The sequence below is a fragment of the Tiliqua scincoides genome, chromosome 4, assembly GCF_035046505.1.
Source record: "Tiliqua scincoides isolate rTilSci1 chromosome 4, rTilSci1.hap2, whole genome shotgun sequence".
Lineage (NCBI taxonomy): Eukaryota > Metazoa > Chordata > Lepidosauria > Squamata > Scincidae > Tiliqua > Tiliqua scincoides.
This window is the reverse complement of record NC_089824.1, coordinates 125,556,249-125,563,098: the sequence shown is the minus strand read 5'-3', so window position 1 is coordinate 125,563,098 and position 6,850 is coordinate 125,556,249.

Sequence of the window (6,850 nt, the reverse complement as noted above, 5' to 3'; positions counted from 1 at the left end):
AGCTAGTTGTTTGCTACCAGGAAATGTTTCAGGAAAGAGCGGGCAAAGCAATCTACTTCTGCCATTCCCAAAAATAAGTCACAACTTGCCTCCCCTTCCTGGGAGTAGCTCCTCCCATTAGCTCCCACCATGGCCATGTAGAAGGAGTGGCAGCAGCACTGGTCAGTTATTCAGCAAGCTCTGATCTAGTGCATTGGCGAGTCCACTACTGTGAAAACATCTCCATTAGTACATATACGTACATAACTCTAAAATTCCCTCCTCCAGCACTGTTTCATACCACACTCCGTTTTCCAGGGACACAACCACAGCATTAAATGAGGTTTTACTGTACTGAATAACACAAGCTCTTGTCAGTGGTTTAATAGTTAAGAGCTTAGGAATGGGGCTGCTGCTCAGAAGTAGATAACATGCTTTCTATGCGGAAGTTCTCAGGTTCAATCCCTGGTATCTCCCAATAGGACTAGGAAAAATGGTCAGAGAGCCACTGCCAGTCGGAGGAGACAATACTGAGCTAGATGGACTCGTGGACTGGCTCAGTATAAACCAGGTTCATATATGTGTTCATGCTACTAAAACAGGGTTGAACAGGCCTCAGCATTAGCAGGCTACTGGTCTTTGCTCTCCCACGTGAACCTAAGAATTGCCTGCACTGCTTGTGCTTCTGCAGTACTTTTCAACCACTGATGGGAGTACCTATAGTGATACATCATGGTATGCCTGATGGTACTTGACCTTATTACCTTGGTGACTACATGGCACTGCTCTGTCTGGCCCAACCCCACTTGGAAACAGGTGGTTGAGGCAATGGGGCACCAGGACCAACTGACCTGGCCTGCCAAAAGAGGCATGAATGGGGAAATGAGGGTGATCAAGAGGCAGCAGTGACTGAACATTCTCCTACCTCAGTGCAAAGTCAACCCACCTTTTATACGGAGTAGCTGTCTCTGTTGCCAGTGGTGCTTGTCAATGTGTTACCATAAATGTGGTATTGCAAAATTGGTATTTGAACAAAACAGGTTGAAAAGCCCTGGCTTAGAGGTATAAAAGGGCAGGGACAATAGCCAAAAGTATGGTACATTTGGGAGAATTCCTGACAGAGGATGAGAATACAGGAAGAGACTTACTGTAAAAGGCCCAGGGCTGATCTAGTCTAGCATCATATTTTTAGCAAGCAGCTGACTGGCCAATGAGCAGGTCATGAAGGAGGTCCCCTTCCCAGTTATTGCCTTATAAACAACAGGCATTTGGTGCCAGATGTCTTCTGAATCTCACTGCCAATAGGCCTCTCTTCCCTGAGTGTGTCTAATCCCTCCTAAAACCATCTAAATGTGGGGCCATGACTGCATCTCGTGTCAGCTAATCTCTATGAATTTATAAGCAAAGGATCATTTGGCCTCAAGCAGAGCTCCCTCCTTCTTGAGGAGGCACAGCCACTCATAGCTGTGCTGTAAACCCACAACCCCTCTTTAGTCAGAGAGCATCATAAGGTCAAGTGGGAAGTGAGGGGATTTTCCTCTGTATGCCCAGGGAGTGCCTTTGCATGCATGCAAAGAAGGCCTCCTACCACAAATCATTAACCTTGCTTCCCAGGTACATAGTGTACATTGTGAGGAGGACTGCAGTCTTACAGCAACCGATGGAAAAACATAAACCACTCCAACCTGTTTCTAGGTGGTGAAGCAATCTGGAAGATCAAGAAAAGGGTAAACATGCGTAGGTGCTGCAAATCACTGAATGCAGCATGTGCTCGCTCTCGTTAAATGGCAAAGAGGCATGCATGCTCTGTTTTGTATGTACACAGTCAACAAACTCATAGAGATTTACAGCACATCAACAGACTGCGTCCACCCACATTTCAACATTATTTTAATTCTGTGCCTATATAACACACACACATACACACACACACACACACACACACACACACACACACACACACACACAGCCCCTTTTTTCTTATGCCTTACAGGAGTATGGCACTTTCTGCCAAGCCCATTGTTCCTTATTTGAAAATCACAGTGCTACCAACTGTTGTCTTGTGAGGCACATTATCATACCCATAATTATTATTCTTGCAAAATGCTTTGGACAGTGAACTTTAGGGTAACATCAATGCAAATGCAGGACAGTGGATGCATAAGAAATTTTGTGCTATCTTGCAGCCTTACCCTTTCTGCCAAGACCACTATTCTCTTTGTCCTGCAAGCACTAACCAATACTCCTTACTGTCCTTGCATTCATCTTGGCATTTTTTCAGGCAGCCTCCAAAGGCTTGCATACCAGTCCAAAGCACTCTCCTGCAGACTATGACCATGGAGGCTCTCCCCCTACAGCCTTTGTATAGGGAGGCAAGGGGAGCTCCGTTCCCCTTGCCTCCACAGGGTGTTCTGAGGGCCGGCGAGGCATGACCTTAGAAGGTCACTTCAAGTTTTGCGTCAAAACCAGAAGTGATGTTATAAGGCCTAAAAAGGCCTTCGGAGGGCTGGGAAAGCCCAATCTGGCCCTCCAAGGGCCTTTAAGGTCTTAAAACATCACTTCCCATTTTTTGGAAAATTGGAAGTCACTTCTAAGGCCTCCCAGAGGCTTTAGAAGATGTTCTGTGGGTTGGGGAGGGTGCATGTAATCCTCTGGAGGATTACAGGGCTCGCCCGCGGGCCAGATAGAGGGGGCTTGCCATGGGCCACAACTGGCCCATGGGCCGGGCTTTGGGCACCCTTGTCCTACGCTGTTCAGTGGTGCTTGGTTCCAGAAAAGTGTGTTTAGGATTGTCGCCCGAAGTTACACGCTCGTATTAACGTATGGATGGGATCTAAGAGATATACTGATAAAGAGTTCCCTGGCTATAGTCTCTTGTACCACATAATGTACCATTCTGGATTGTTCCCCAACTTTTAGAAGTTTTTTGGGGAGACTGCAATAGGAAGGGATCCTGAAAAGCAGAACACTGTACTTGGTTCAGCAGATCTCAGCCAAAATGTGACCCTCAAAATGAACGCATGGAAGTGTTTGGGGATTATCAATTAAACCCACTCTTACAATGGCCATCATGCACAGCAAAGTTGATCCCTGTTTATGTTCCCCTGATCACATATTAATAGTGTAAAATGTCTGATGGCTCATGTTTTATATTCCATTTTAGACATGGTGCCAAGATCCAGTGGGCTTGCATAAAATGGAATGATCCAATAAAAGAGATTTTGTATGTCTTTTCTGGGACTCCCACAACGTCAGCAGTTATTCCATGCTCAAACTTAATTGCCAATGTTGGAAACTGATGTTAGGAGGCAAACAGTGTTGCGGGTATGTCCTGCCAAAGCTATCCTGCAGATACTTCTTAATGACTTCTCCAGTGGGTCATCAAGATGGAAGACAATACTGGTTGCTTCAATTTTTTTGCCAGCTCTTAATCCAAATGTGTGTATCCTATTCTTTTAAATGCTTCACCACAAGAAGCAATGTGGTTTCTCCCATTCCAGTTTCTCTTCTCTCATCATATTTTCCTGCCACACACAAAAAGATACAACGTGTGTTGGATGAATTGATCACCCATTAATCTCCTTTAGAGGCTCCTATTTAAAATACTAAGAGGGCTTCTGCACAGATGAACATTTTTTGACCAGATATGTGTATAGGATTGATGACAAGAAGCCACTGATCCATAGGCCTCATGGAAACACCTCCCCTTTCTTAATGGATCTGTGTTGCTCAGTGTTCCAAATTTGAGTGGAGTTTGTTTACATCACTCCTGAAATTCAAATGGAGTTTTCACACTCCAAAATTCCAATGAAGTTTTCCAGCCCTAAATCCTGCTGGAACAGCATATATTAGATATCTTGTGACTCATGCCACACAGTACTTGTCAATGGAAGCAGTTCATGTATTCAGCAGTCAGTTATTAAGAGTTCGGCTGTGAACCAATGATGAAACAAGGATGCAGAGGGACAGATATGTTTCTACAATCTAATAGTGCATATTTACTCAAAAGTAAGTCCTATTGAGTTCAAAGGGACTTGTTCCCAGGTCTGTTCATACAGGATTGCAGCTCAAGTGTTGAGGAAGTATTTCTGAGTCGCATTTGATGCATGCCAAGAAATCTTTTCAGGGCAGATAATCTGGGTTAAATCATGTCCATAGAATGTCTGTCTGTTCATGCTACATGTGGTGGAAAGTGGCTTCAGCCCACATTCTCTGCCCTAAAAACAAACAAATGGCAACACCACTTCCACCATACTTCAGAATGTCTGTGTCTCTTCACTTCGAGTAATGCATGAGCGCATATTATGAATTAATCTTAACATGAGTGCAAACAAAAGGTGAGAAATCATTGTCCTGTAGCAAAAGAAAACAAAAATTTCTTAAAGCAAATAGGTCCAGGGGTATGTTATTGGCCAGAGGCCAATGTTACTGCTTATTTATCTCCATGGTTATTGCAATTATCACATAGTAGCATGGCCGCAAAGAGATTGTCTTTTCATCTGTGACCGTCAATAGGAAGACATGCTCTTGCCTGATGTGATTATCACCATGGGAATTTGTTTGTTTACATATCATCCATTTATACTTTCCTATTCCACTTTCCACCACTGGGAGACTGGCCACACTGGTTGTGGGATAGCAACCAGAATCCAAGAGCTGGGATTTCTTTGGGGCAAACAGCACACTACATGCTGCCATGTGCAGCAGTGCCTTGTTCAGGAAACAGGAATTTAAAGCAGAAAAGCCTTGAGGGAGAAACAAAGGGACAGAGTACTTAGGGTTTACACGCTCACACATATAGAACTCACAGCCCAATCCTGAGCTGTCTGGTGTGCGCAGCTTCGGCGGCACCAAAAATGGCTGCTGCCAGACCCTGTCTACCTCGGGCTACCGCGGATGGCACCTTGGGAGAAGGGGACTTCTCCTGGGTAAAGGAAGTAGCCCTGCAATGGGACAACTCAGGTTATGAGTAGCCCGCAATGGAGCCAGCGCTGGGCTAACATGGGTGCAGACCTGGCACGTTGGCGACAGTGCGTGCCGGCAGAAAACTGGCACGCCGAGCTCAGGATTGGGCTCTCAGTGTGAAAGCAAACCAAGTGTCAGTAACATCTTCCAGAGCCAGTAAAAAAGGAATATTAAATATATTAAAATACATATTTTCCAGACATGAGCTAAAAATGTACTGATCCTTCTCTGAGCCTTTGCTCCCAACATTCTTTTGTGACAAGGAGAGGGAGGGTCTGCTCCACCTTAGCTACATTGTGATTTTTTTCTAAGGTATATTGTTTATTAGTTTATTTATGACACAATCCTATCCCAGTCTTTGCCAGCAGGACATGCATGAACACTCTTGCAAGTGTGACATAAGGCACAGTGTGGAAGCACAGAGGCACATGGCACTATCAGAAAGGCTTGTGTGGGTAGGGTCACAGAAGGTAGGGCCTCTGCGGGACAGTGGGGGCAGGGGTGGAACAGAGACAGGGAAGGGTGTAACAGGGTGAGGGAGAACAGGGAAGTAACGGTTCAGGCCCAGGAGGAGGCCTCTGCCATATCCTATCCCAGACCAGATTTCCTGACACAGGGCTGCTTGGATTTGTGCCAGCTATTTTGTGGGTGCTGGGGCCTACCCAGGGCAAGGGAATGAACGTTCCTTTACTCTGAGGTGCCCGCTGGTGGCCTCCTTTCCTGAATAGGGTGCAGCAGAGGCCATTTCTGTTCCACTGCATCCCTCTGAGGGCATGAGGTACGATTGGGCTGTTAGATTTATATTGCTGCCTTTCCTCTTAAGAAGATATTGGAGATGGCTCCCAATCAATAAAACACAATACAATAAACTAAATGGAGAAGGTTAACAAACAAAAGGTCTACATCCCCTATTGAAAAGTCACCAAGGAGGTGGCAATTCTTAAATCTAGTGGGATGCAGTTCCAAAGTTGTGGTGCTAACATAGAGAAAGCCCTTCCTCTCATTACTGCCAAACTAGCTTCAATTAGTGGCTGCTGATTCAAGAGAGGCCTCCAGATTTATTAATTTTATTTTTCACATTTTAAGCAATTTCTGCCCAACGTTGCACATACGCAACAGGGATCAAATATGTACACCTGTGGGCTGGGCAGAAATGGGTTAATACCACCCTTCCTTCAAGGAGCTCAGGGTGGTGTACATGGTTCCTTCCCTCCTTGTGACCCCACAACAACCCTGTGAGATAGGCAAGGCTGAGAGATAGTGACTGGTCCAACGTCACTTCATGGCTGAGTGGGGATTTGAATCTGGATCTGCCAAGATCACGTTGAACACCAGAACAATGACACCATCCTGGCTCTCAGATGACCTCAGGGGGCAGGTTGCCAAATAGGAAAGGAGGTGGTCCTTCACCTACCCTGGCCCTGGACCATGAAGGGCTTTAAAGGTCAATACCAGCATCTTGAACTGAGACTGGAATAGAATCGGCAGCCAGTGCAGCCACAGGAGTAGCCGCTCCACAGAGTCATGTTGTTTTGCTCATAAATCTGTTGTTGTTTTATTTGTTTAACACTGTGAATTATCTGGATTTCGTGCAGTAAGGCAGGGAGTACGTTCAATAAAGAAAAGCTAGCCTTCTGCAAAGCCTGCCCTGTGAAGGAATGGGAGGAAGTTAATCTTAAGATGCTCCATTGCAAAATGTGATAATAACTTGCTGGTGAGTAGCACATTGGGGGACCAGAGACACCACTACACTCCTGAATCTGTGACCTGATCCAAAGGGAGCAGCTGGAAGAGAAGAGCAGGCCTCCACACCTAGGGCGCAGTGGGGCCAGCGTACTTGATCATACAGGAATCAAACCTAACAAAATGAAACCTCCCCAACATTGAAAAAGAAATAAGATGGGGT